This window comes from Acanthopagrus latus, chromosome 2 (assembly GCF_904848185.1).
Source record: "Acanthopagrus latus isolate v.2019 chromosome 2, fAcaLat1.1, whole genome shotgun sequence".
Classification (NCBI taxonomy): Eukaryota; Metazoa; Chordata; class Actinopteri; order Spariformes; family Sparidae; genus Acanthopagrus; species Acanthopagrus latus.
Genome location: NC_051040.1, coordinates 2214766 through 2227500, shown reverse-complemented (window position 1 = coordinate 2227500; position 12735 = coordinate 2214766). Strand labels below are relative to the sequence as shown.

General features: G+C 41.9%; 1 long non-coding RNA gene across 1 annotated transcript; it reads right to left on the bottom strand.

Annotated features, from left to right (window-relative positions):
• Positions 1-10727: 10727 nt before the first annotated feature.
• On the bottom strand, positions 10728-12532 carry LOC119010248. The gene is made up of 2 exons (XR_005071938.1): positions 12396-12532; positions 10728-11950 (listed from the first exon to the last, which is right to left on the bottom strand). It is a non-coding gene; the product is annotated as an uncharacterized LOC119010248 (long non-coding RNA).
• Positions 12533-12735: the final 203 nt, after the last annotated feature.

The window sequence follows — 12735 nt, the reverse complement described above, 5'->3', positions numbered from 1 at the left end:
TCACCACCACACTGCTGAGAAGTGAATCCCTCTCCACCTGTGAACAGAAAGCAACCTTGTGAAATCCAGTCTCAGTATTTACACCATTCCTTTCTCGCCCTTGCAGCGAAAATGATATAAATCATCCATCGTCAGAGGAACAGTGTCAGGCTTCCTCACAGAACATAAATACATGTTGCCATTTGAAAACACCGTCTATGTTTTTATTTAATTCAGGTCACCAATCTGTGAGTGTGAGTGTACATGCATGTGTGTGATTTCACCTTGCATTCATGTGTTCATATTTTGTGGTGTGTGACTGTGTGTGTTTGTGTGTGTGTGTGCGTGTGCGTGTCTGCGTGTGTGTGTGTGTGTGTGTGTGCTATGTACCTCTGCAGTGTTGTCACCACTCTCTCTTCTCTTTTCTCTCGCTGTGCTTTTGAAGAATTGTTTGTGTTTTTGTCAGTAACCTGTCATCTTCCTCAGCTGAAGATGATTCTGCCGGGGTTCAGTATCGACCATATCATTACCAGCTGACACACACAAACACACACACACACACAGAAATGTGGGTGAGCTGCTGTCAAACACCAGGACCTGTTGCAGTAGTTAAAATGAATTTTCTCTATGTTTGATGTTACATTTACCACAAAGACCTCTATTCTTTCTGCATACAGGAGGTTCTGTTTGGGTCAGATCTGTATGTGAGATGGATGAACATATACCAGATATATTAGTCAGAACAATTTTGCTATCTGGGTTTCATTTGTTGGTTTAGTTTAGACAACTTAAAAGTTTCAAATATACAAATATTAGAATATGATTATGTGACTTGATCCATGAAAACGTCGAGACATCTTAAAAAAACTAAATTTTAAAGTTGTAAAGCTGCTCCACTCAGAATTCTGGAGAAGTTTGCTTCACAAAAGTCTGCGGGTGAAGAAGAGTGAAACAGCTGGCTGTCATCACACTGTGAGATGAAGCACCTTGGAAAAACCTTGAGGATTGTCATCCACTTTATCATGACTCATGGTGCAGAGCTCAAACAAACATCAAGGCTCAGTTGTCAGCGTCGGTACGTGGCATCGTCCAAATATGCAAAACAAAGAAAGACAAACAGGAAAAGCTGTATTTTGGTTGTCCGTCTTCTACCTGGGGGCATCCTGATCAGTCTTGCTGAGCGGCAGCAGCCAACCGTATTTATCTGACAGTAAATACAAAGGTTTAGATTTCAGAGGCGGATTTTAAAACTAACACCGACTGTCTGCTTCAGAATTATTTTTTAGATTCTCTCTCACCATTTCTTCAGTCTCACTCTTCCAAACCGCAGTGTTGTAAACTTGTCACAGGGTTGTTTTTACAACTCCAAGGTCTTACAGAGGATTCACAACTTCAGGAACCTGAAGTGCTGCGTCAGTATTGCTTTAATCTTACCTGTTTTGTTCACCTTTTATTTACTGAGATACTTTTATCGCTCATTTTGAAGTGAAGGAAGGAAGAGAAACTCCTGCTGCTGCACACCACAAAAACATGCATGTACAATGTATTATACACAAATATACACTAACTGTGCAGACACATATCTTCACCACTGCACATCTTTACACACACTCAACTAGATGTATCATTACTCGATATACTGTAGAAAAACAAATTGACTGGTACAATGTTTTCAGTCAGTATAGGAAAATGTCAACCTGGCGACAGAGAGGTTGGAGCCATCTGATGATTCAGAGGAATTGATTATCTCAGTTTCATGACTACAGCTGTGAAAAAGATGCCAGAACGCCTAAAACTGTTGACTTATGAACTCAAACTTAGTCCAGAGATTTTGTCTTTGTGTGATTATTCACGTCACCAGTCAAAACAACATGACATCGAACGCTGCCTGTCTTCAGCTGAGTCACTTCACTTCATTACAGTCACACAATGTAATTTTTCTCTTTTAGATAACAGGAGTCAGTTTGACATGTTACTGTAGGAAAAGCACATGTTTGAATAACAAAGTTAACAATGACCGCTCTACTCTGAAGGACCTGCGACTGTTCCTGCTGTCTCACTGTCAATATGTCAGGGTTAGGGTGAAATTTTGTTTCTCAATCTAAATAACTAATAAAGATGCAGAGAAAGAGAGAGAGACAGATTGTATGTATGTGTGCAGCAGTCAGAAGATATCTTGACATCTTCGTTAAAACATGCACGTAGCACGCGTCTTATATCACACCGGTAAGATGCAAAAGTAGGGAGCAATGATAGAAAATATGGCCTCTGGTCTTTCTCAACCCTGAAACATACATTTGACAATGAAAGCCATCGGTTTAACCCTGCTGGACCCAAAAATACTTATTATAAAGCCAAATCCAAATGCCAAACTGATGCGTTTAATTTGCACCGAGTGATTACCACATTCAGAAACACCAGACTTTCTTTCTCACCGGTGCCATTCTCAGAGCAGCTTGAGATCAACATCATCTCATTTAGTGACGTGGTCACATCGAGCTGCTTTCCCCAGTTTCTGACACAACAAGATCAACGACATCCACGTCTCTCTTTCTATTTGTACTGTCTGAAAGTGGTGAGTTTTTAGAGGTTTCAGTAAAAAACTGTGTCAGCTAAATGCCTAAATTTAACCAAAGAAAAGCAGAGTGTTTTTTTTTCCTTTCAAGTGCTCAGATAGCAGCTGCATGTGTTAAAGGGATATTCTGGTGTAAATTTAATCCACACTGAGTAAGTTTTCCGACTGCTAGCTTATGTAGTTTTTTTTCAATGCACTGCAGTCTATGCCTCCACCAAGAAACTGCCATCAAAAAGCCACTCACAGCCACAGATAATACTCAGAACAGCACCAAACTTCAGCAACAGTACAAATGGAGTCCGAGCACATAGCTCGAAGCATCAAACGTCTGCTAGCTTAACCAGATTTCTACTGCATCGAGAACACATCTCACCACTCTCCTGCAGCGACAGGCTCATTGTGGGGAAGCCCTGCGAGTCGATTACCGAGTGCAGTAGAGTTCCACAGATCAAGGATGAAAATGTATGATTATTACTCCATGGAAATGCAATCAAAGTTCATATGTGTCTTACCTACCAGTTTAAAACAGTTATTATCGAGAGATGACAGGGAAAAGAACGGAACTGAACATTCACTGCACTTGTGAATCAATTGTCAGGCTCGTGAGCATTATTTGTGGCTTTTTGATGGCGGTTTCTTGGTTGGAGGTATAGACTGCAGTGTTATCGTGCGGAAATTTCTGCTAAAATGACGTAAGCTAGCGGTCGGAAAACTCTCTTGAGGGGGGGTCTTACTCCATGTCACGGTCTGTTAGACCATACATTAAATTTACGCCTGAATATCCCTTTAAGGAGGACGCTCTGTTTCTGTTTCTAGATTGCCGTACACTATCTGTTAATTCACAGAGAGTTAGTGCTGCTTTCAAACTTTTTATCTGTTCTCCTCCTTGTTCTTTATCTGTCTCTGTCACTTTCGTAGTTTCTCATTACTGGATCTTGTTCTCTTGTTAGCTCTGCTTACCCCCTTTCTGTGAAACATTTCCTCTCTCTCTCCCACACACACACACACACACACACACACACACACACACACACACTCCCTCGCCTTTCCTCCCTTCAAGGTTCATAATAAAATCCTTATCAAGGCTTTTTAGTTTAAGAAGTTTTTTGTTCCTATTCTGGCATCCCTCAGAGATTCTCATGAACTGAGAGGACCCAGTTACACAAGGACCTGATTTAAGAGTAAAAAAAAACAACAGACACGCTGCGCCGAGAAAAAAGAGACTCAAAATGGTAAACTGAGGATAAACATGGAAACACTGTGACGACGTGACACCAGAAAGTTTGCACATTTTAATGCAGTTTGAAGAAGAATGAAAACACAATGATACAGATAGAGATATTAATACAGACATATACTTTACTGAAGTAATTTTCTATTGTGTGACCGACTTAATTCACATTATTCACAACAGCACAGACAGAACTGAGAGGTGTCGCCGTCATAGGATCCAAAGCTTTTATAACGTGATACTAAAAATTACAGTTCACATTTCACATTTCTGTAAACCACTGGAGGGTTCAAATTAACAGGTGTCATATTTACATTTCTATAATATGTGTCACATTAAATATATTTTAATTGACTTCATGTGGAGCCGGCAGCCAGAGACCACTGTTCAGGACAGCGTTTCAACATTTGATAGCTTGAAGTCACTGGAGATTTTTCACACCGTGTCAGGGCATTTTCCAGTTTGTGAGCCAAAATATGATATCGACCTCACCAAGTGTTTTTGTGCCTAAACCTCATCTTTTATTTGAGAAGTTAAGGTGATGATGTGTTGACACTAGGCTGCACTGTGTCGGCGTCTCTGCAGATCTGCTGCTGATGAGTTCCTGACGCCAGAAATGAAGAAAATTATCTGGACATCAAAGGTCACAAGTAATGATTTCTGGCTGATTGATGGTGATGTTATCAAGATCCAGATGACCATCAGTGACCTCAGAGACCAGAGAGGAGTTTGCGTGTGAGACTGTGTGAGGTGTTATAATAATGATCAGTCATTGGTTGATATTCAGCTTTTCAGCCAATAGAATGAATCCATTTTAAAAACATCTTACTTTGGCTCTGTTGCAGTGTTTTCTATCTGTCTGTAGTCACCATACTGTGGTCTGACTCAACGCTCCGCCCACAACACTGATTGGTTACATGTCACAAGTTATGGCTCTGCAAAATAACTAGTAACTAAAGTGATCCGCACAGCATCATACCATGATGTATAACGAGAACCCCAGTAGGAACGTTTCAGAAGCCTTTCGCCTGCCCGACCTTGTTGATCTGGGAATTTTCCGTTTTCATACAATTAGGACTCTGCACAGGGTGTTTTATTTTGAAACTGGGTCGGATGCTCTGTGCCGTTCCTGCGTCTCTGACTTCCTGTCAGTGCGATCTGCTCTGTGCAGAACAGAAAGCAGCCGTGCCCGGCTTGACTCCACAGTTTGCCGGAGTTGACCGCAGCCGCCTGTGATTTGTAACACAAATGCTACTACTACTACTAGCAGATGGAGAGTGATGGCAGGTTAACAAGGGGGACAGCATCTTCCCTCACGTCGACAATAAGACTTTTACTTCATGTTCACTGTTTCCAAATATGGATTAGCGACCTCCTCGATTACAAATAATCAACATCTGTATCGGCCCAGAAATTTGATCGTCTTCTCTTTCCAAAAGAGCCAGCATGCTGTTGGAGAAACAGTTTGTAGACAAACAGAGTAGAAAGAAGTAAAGCTCGACTGAGAAGGAGAGAGGAGCAATAAAAAGAACAAGAGAAGGAAAACGACAAGATTGTGATTCTGGTGATTTATGAGGGAGAATTCAGGAACGACAGGTTTCTTTTTTTTTTACAGCCGGCCCATTCAGCCGAACCAAGAAACCCAATTATGTCGGCAAAGCCTTTAATGTGTCCTATTACACTGCGGGCGTCGCTGTCATTCAACTCATTTCTCCAACACATTGTGAGTATCGGCCGTGGCTCAGTAACACCGGGCGGTTATCAATGTCCTTACAAGGCAGAAATGTTCCGTCGCCCTTCTGTTCTGAAGTCTAAGAGGGCTGTGAGTTTGATGAATGAGAGGCGATTATACAGTTATTCTAAGTCTGCAGCTACACAAGGAGAGAGGAAAAGAATGACAGTCAGCGGTTTGTCAGACAGGCCTGATAAGCAGGTTTCCAGCCTGAACACTAAGACAGCTCATAAGATGATTTATGGAAAGTGAAAAAAAAATAAATGCAGGTTTCAAATGAAATGCAAGAATGTTAAAGTATTCACACCTGAAGACGCTCAAGTGCAGCTTTCTGTGTGGAGCCGCTGGAGCTGAACTATTAGAGTTAAAGTTTTTTATAGAGGGAATTTAGGATTTTATCTCTCGATCACTCAGAAAATCCCGTCGACAGTCATGAAAGAAAATCTAGTTTTGCCATGTTTTTAAGAATAAAATGTTCCATAAAGCAGTCAGTGAACGGAACCAGCCGTCAGAATATAGAGAGGAATAAAACCGGAGAGTTTCCCCAGAACCACCGAGCACAAAATCATGTAGCTGCTCCAGAACTTTATTGACCCAGAGCAGCTTCAGTTCTGGTCAGTTCAGTGATGGTGCGGCTTGTTTAAATCATTCCTGCAGCATCACTGAGGGCGTCGAAAATTATTCTGCTGTCCTGCCGTGAAAGCCTTTCATCATCAGAGTTATTATACAGCATTATTCTAAACAGAGAAAAGACTTGCCAGAGGTCGTAGCTGACCCAACATTTCTACTATCACAGAGTCTTGTTTCAGGTTCTGTGGCCTTCACTTGTGGTTTATGGGCTGAAAGGATAATGAACCATTAACTCTGACAGAGTCTGTGAGGTTCCTCCACATTTAGACCGCTCTCCGAAAACCAAGGCTGACCAGAAATAATAAAAACACACATTTTTAACCATCTGCCATTTTTTGTCTTGTGGTTTTCAGACAGAAAACAGAGAAAATAAAACCACACAGCAGCAGATAAACAACATTTATACATGAGACAGACTTAAACTGATCATTGCTATCAGTGTTTTCACTCCACCAGTAAAGCTTTTACACCCAGTATACCCGAACAGATCGGCACCGTCATGGAGTCCGTAGCAGCTGTCAGATGAAACTGGAAGCTACAATTCTTTTCTTTTGAAATACTGACGAGTGAACGTCAGCCGGCAACTTTCCTCCAGTGTGAAACACATAAACATCAGTCTGTCAGGTTTCACACACACACACACACACACACACACACACACACACACACACACACACACACACACACCTGTCACAGTGTAATGGGACTAAATAAAGAAGGTGTGAGTGTGACCAGGTTAATGACAGTGTGCTCATACTGATTGACAGCCAGCTTCACGGGGGGCGGGCTGATATTTTTGTAGGCCGATAACACAAACAGCAAACACTTCTCACCTGCACACCTACTGACATGCCTTTGATTTTGCTTCTATAACAGTGTATACTGTATATATGTATACAGTTCAGTATATAAAAAGGCACGACTGACATTTACTCTCACAGTTTTAAAGATTCAGGTTCATCCTCCTTCTCCAAGTTATTATTTGTCATCACACACATAAAGTAACAGGACAGCCGAGTATGTTTCTGTGTGGAAGTCTTAACGACTCCTCTGTCCATTCATGCAAGTCGTCATGAGTTTGTGTTTGTAATCACATGCATTGTTAGCTGCTCAGCTAAATAGTGACACTCTTGCTACATCGAACACGTCCTGTGCGCAGACTGTTGTGAACGTACAGTGCGTTATGGTGTGAGCCTGAGGTAAAACACGACAGTTTTGGTTTTGGGAGTGTGTATTTGTTCCTGAATCACATCAAACGTTATTCTTCTTCTCATGTTTTTGTCACTTACCAAACAACAGGTGCATTACCAGGGCAAACGCTTATTTTATACTTGTAGCCCAGAAAAATCAAGAGAAGACCTGTAATATGTGGAGATATGTGAACAGTGTATGTAAACAAAACTGATTCAGTTCCTTCTGGATGTCGTCTGCAGATGACGCGACACCTTTTAAATCAAACCTGGCTGTAGTTGTTCCAGTCGTAGCTTTCATCAGACAGCAGAGCTCCTCGTGATGCTGCACACTGTTCTGAAAAACATCTAAATGCTTCTTCAGCTCTGAATAGAATAATACAATCCACACTGTGACCTGGAAGACGGCAAGATATTATTCTGAAAAGTAAATTTGTAGCCAGTTTCATCCCTCCGCCTGTCTCTCTCTCTCTCTCTCCTCATCGCTGCCTTCATCCTCCCATCACTCTGCATCGGTGCATTATTTTATTTTATTATCTTATTTTGTTTCAGTTTATTTTATTTCATTTCATTTCATTCTCCAGCCTGGATACTGTTCTGCCTCTGATGTATAATAGATCAAGCAACAAGGAAAAAAAAAACATTCAGCATCTGGAACAAAGCACACACACAGGAAAGTTATCAGACCGTTTGTGTGTTTATTTTTATATGTCGCCATTAGATCTTGACACTTTGAGCAGAAAGAGTCGCTGGAACCTGAAGTGTTGTTGAACAAATGTTAAGGTGTTAGCTCCGTTAGCTCCGTTAGCTCCGTTAGCTCCGCTAGCTCTGTTAGCTCCATCCACTGTTGGAGACCACAAGCTGCAATTCAAACTTAGTTAGAGATAGTTTGATGGTGAATAACATGTGAGGGAAGAAACAATTAAAGTAATGAATAACTTAAAGTGACTATGAGGCCTCTCACAAAGAAAGCTTTGCTGGTGTTTGTTTGCTCAGACGACGGCTTGAAAACTGTTTCTACTTTTTACTCCATCGACAGTGATGTGTTGTGGTTTCTTTCTCATGACAAATGTACACATTGTAAGTCGCTTTAGACAAAAGCATCTGCTAAATGCCCTAAATGTAAATGTAAATGTAAATGTAAATGTGGATGTGAGTGACAGAGAGACAGCAGGATGGATCGTGATGAGGTAACATATTTATATCTTATTTAACATGTCATATATGTGATCGGACCTGAGCACAGACGTTAATGATAACTATAGAAAAATAGCAGTCGGTCTCGTTTCACAAGATGATTAAAAGTTCTTCTTAGTCACTTTAAAAGAAGTAATAAAATGTTATTTGTCAGACTTTAGAAACACAACAGCAACAGTATGCTCGTGTATGCTGTTCTTGATCAAACCGATGGCTCGACCAGCAGCGCAGTGACAATATGATTTCACGCTAATGAGCACAACATGGTGTCGGCTGCTGCGGGTCAGCTGATGCTAACAGGATAACGACTCTGTCGGCACTCTTCATACTGCAAACAAACACTGCTAACAAAATGTAGCTGCTGGCTGACTTCACACACTAACTGCCTCGGTGTATATTAAAATCAAATCAGCTGATTTCTCTGAGCAGTGAGGTCATTTTTCTAACTATTAGTATATTTGACAGACACACACGCTAACCCTCCTAACACTGACGCCTACATGGACTCCCATTGTAGATCATTTTCAAAGGAGGTTTTTACATCTGATGACTGAACATTAACAGAATCTACAGGTTTATAATCACATTCACTTCTGCTGATCTTAGTCACAACTTTTCTGTCTCTGGTTATTTGCTTCGGTAACATCCCTGTTTTTCCTGCAGCAGTTTCTCTGAACCGATCTGATCTGAGGCTATATAAAGCTGTCAGAGGAGTCTGCTCTGTGTTTACTGCAGCTAAAGCCCGCAACATGGTGTCCTGCTCCGAGGCAATATTGGAGGACGTGGTCAGCGTGCTGTCAATCAATTTTTTATTAGATTTTCATAACATCATCCTCTGGGTCAATAAACCATTGACCAGTCATGAGAAAGTGACTGACAGCGTTTGATTGTGTTTTTATTGGATAAAAGAAAGCAAAGAAATAAATCTCTGTGGCACATGTTTAAAATCCTGCAGCACAGAAACACCAACGTTATGTTGTTGTTATAATCCAGATCTGGACATTTTAGCATCGATTCGCACATTGTTCAAAGAAAACCAATTATATAGGAGTAAATGAATAATGATGTGAGCGTAAGAGACAATATAATAACCCAACAATACTGTCTCCTCTCTCTGAAACTCTTTCATCGCCGCTCTTTATATGTTTTCAGGCGACGCCACATGTGTTAGTTTCCTTGGGTAAACGCTCTTGGAGTTGTAATGCACAGTACTCAGTTTCATTTACATAATAAAGCGTCTGTCTGATCACCTCCTGAGTAAACCGAAGTATGTTTGATTACAAGATGCATAAATTAATTCCAGAATGAATTATTTAAATCACGCCCCGTTCACAGACCACAATGAAAACTGCTAACTCCACCATAAGTTACAAGAAGTCTGATCCCACCAGAAAACTATTCGACACCTAGAGCTCTCTGCAGGAACACAGTGAAGAACCCCGCTGAGAGGAAGACTGCAGCACCGTATGACATCATCACGACACCTGAGGGGAACAATACATCAGTCTGTCAACACCAGAACCGAAACCAGTCAGAGCATCAACTGAGGAGAGGTCAAAGGTTGTGGACCAGGAGTCAGCATGCGGTGAGAGAACAATCCATACCAGGGATCATGTTCGACCAGAGACAGGAGTTACGAGCACCTGTCATCATGTGACAAAGTTACTGTGACGTCATCCGATGATGCATGCTGGGGGACCGGTTTTTAAATAGGTATCAGGTGACATAACCCACGACCAGCAGGTATCAGAACTGCTCCAGTAGAACACGACTTGCATTTACCAAAGAAAATGTGACTGCATTCAGTTGAATGTAATCAGATGATTTCTGTCAGGGCTACAACACAGACAGACTCCCGCTCGTTGACCACGAGACTCACCCAATTAACGCTTTCATGCTCTCACGCCACGCGTCCACTTTCTCATGGTGAAAATCACATTTACAGCTGATGATGGTGTGAAAAGAGGAGGCTGACAGCACACAGACAGTCGGGAGTCTCCCTCGTCTCTGCATCACAGTGCAGAGAGACAGTGAGTGACTCTGAAGCTCTCTGAAGCTTCCTTGTAGTTCCCAACACAAAGTTATTCAGGTGGTACATAGACACAACATGTTGAATGAACAACTTCCCACAGATACCCTGATCGGGCTGGTTCAGACTGAGATGCAGGTTCACCAAAACATCACTGCAGATGATCTCATTTCTCCTGATTTTATTTGAATATCTGGTATTGAAGTAACCAGCAAATCATCAAGTTACATTCATTTAATATCAGGATACTTGGATTAGGTTACTGGTCATTAGTACCCACATGTGATTGGCCCACTACAGCAGCAGCAGACTTCCTGTCAGACGAGGACGGATGGTGGGATTTTAAACAACTAAATGCTTCCTTTCACCTGATGGGTATTAAATAAAATACTCTCTTGGTATTGGAATCACTTTAAGAGCGCTGGTATCATTATCTCTCACATTCGTGCTCATCTGCAGTGATCAGCTGTTAACAAGGTACATCATTTATCTAGTCGCAGCGTAGCCGACAGGATGTACTCAGTGTCAGTGAAACGGCCTTTTCTCTTCTTGAATCATTCATAACGTTAAATTAACTGAGACTGACTTGCAGATACAGCCCGTCTCAGTAAAGACTAGATGGTGCAACCGGCACCAGATGATTAATGGGCAGATATCTGAGTTCTCTCTCTCTATTTGACCGAGAGAGTTTGAGACAAAATCAATGGAAACAGTAGATGCGTCAAAACTGTGTGTCTTCCTATTCATCTTCTGTCTGAGCACATTTATAATAAGGCTAAACAAGAGGAGCAGGATTCCTGGTTGTGTTCACAGACAAGAACTGATGATATAATTTGGTGCCGCTGGTCGATTTAAAGAACCGGATCGGTGTGTACCAGAGATGTTGATCCCAGCAACTGTAGCTGGAGACAGTAAATGTATTCAAACATCTGTTCCCATCTGTTTGATGATATTTCCATGTCTAAAGCTGTGCTTGAATTTACACTCATCCAGCACTCTTGTCCGTATGTGCAGTGTTGAGACTTGAGGGTCCACGCCACATCGATTCAACCCCGGCTTGTTCTGTTTGGCCCTAAGGACGAACCCAGTGAGTTTTTCGGATCGACACTAAGTGTGGACGAAGACGATTACACAGCAGTGACGGACTGCTTTTCTCTCTGCGCTGCATCCGTGTGCTGGCTGTGTGAGTATGTAAGGTCTGCATGAGTACAGTGGAGTTGGTGTCGGTGCTCCCGGGGTGTAAGCCTCCATGAGATAAGCTATCTGCAGCACCCAGACACTGTAACACAGCGGTGATAGACGCTGGTTATCACTGCTGCAGCAGAACCCTGGGAGACAGAGAGGGAGAGCAAGGAGAGCAAAGACAGAGTGAAGACAGTGGGAAGGTCTTGAGAAGAGGAATGAGGGAGAGGGTGGCCAAATTAAGAAAAGAGAGAACAATTAGAGGGAAAGAAGAAAGAGAAGGGGGCAGAGTGGCGATGATGAGGCTCAAGCAGACATTGCTGTTTGTTTGATGGACTCAGGAACTCTTTCGAACTTCACAACATCAGAATTTCTGACAACTTCTGTAACCATAACCAACCACCCGACAATCATACTGTAAAGACTGGAGACTGACTAGAGACTGGCTAAGAAATGTGCACCATTACCTCCATATTTAACCACTGCTGCTTCTGTATGATCGTCTTTTCACTCCACTTCCAACTGGAGTTGTGAACAACTGCAGACAGTTTGTAAGTTAAACTGTCAGAAAGAGTTCTGGTCTGATCAATCATTCAGACAGTTGAGAAGAGAAAGGAAAAGTGAGAGAGAAACAGTTCAGCTGCACACACCTATTCACTCACTGATGATGTCAGCAAATAGCAGAATGAAGACGTTATCTTTCCCAAACAAAGAAGCTGAGAGAAAAAGGATTATGGACGGACGACCACATGAAGCCACATCATCTTCTTCTTGTGTTTGGTTTCTTCTTCTGCTGTCTGTTTGTATGCAGCTCACAAACTTTATGCACATGCTCCGTCTCTTCTTCTCTGTTTTGGGTGAATTTCAAGCACCACCTATAGGCCTGGAATATGAACTAAAATGTGTTGAGTCATTTACAATGAATCCATCTGGACGCAAATATTCTTGAAACGATGCCGAGGAAGACGGGGGTAAAAGATCATTTTGTAC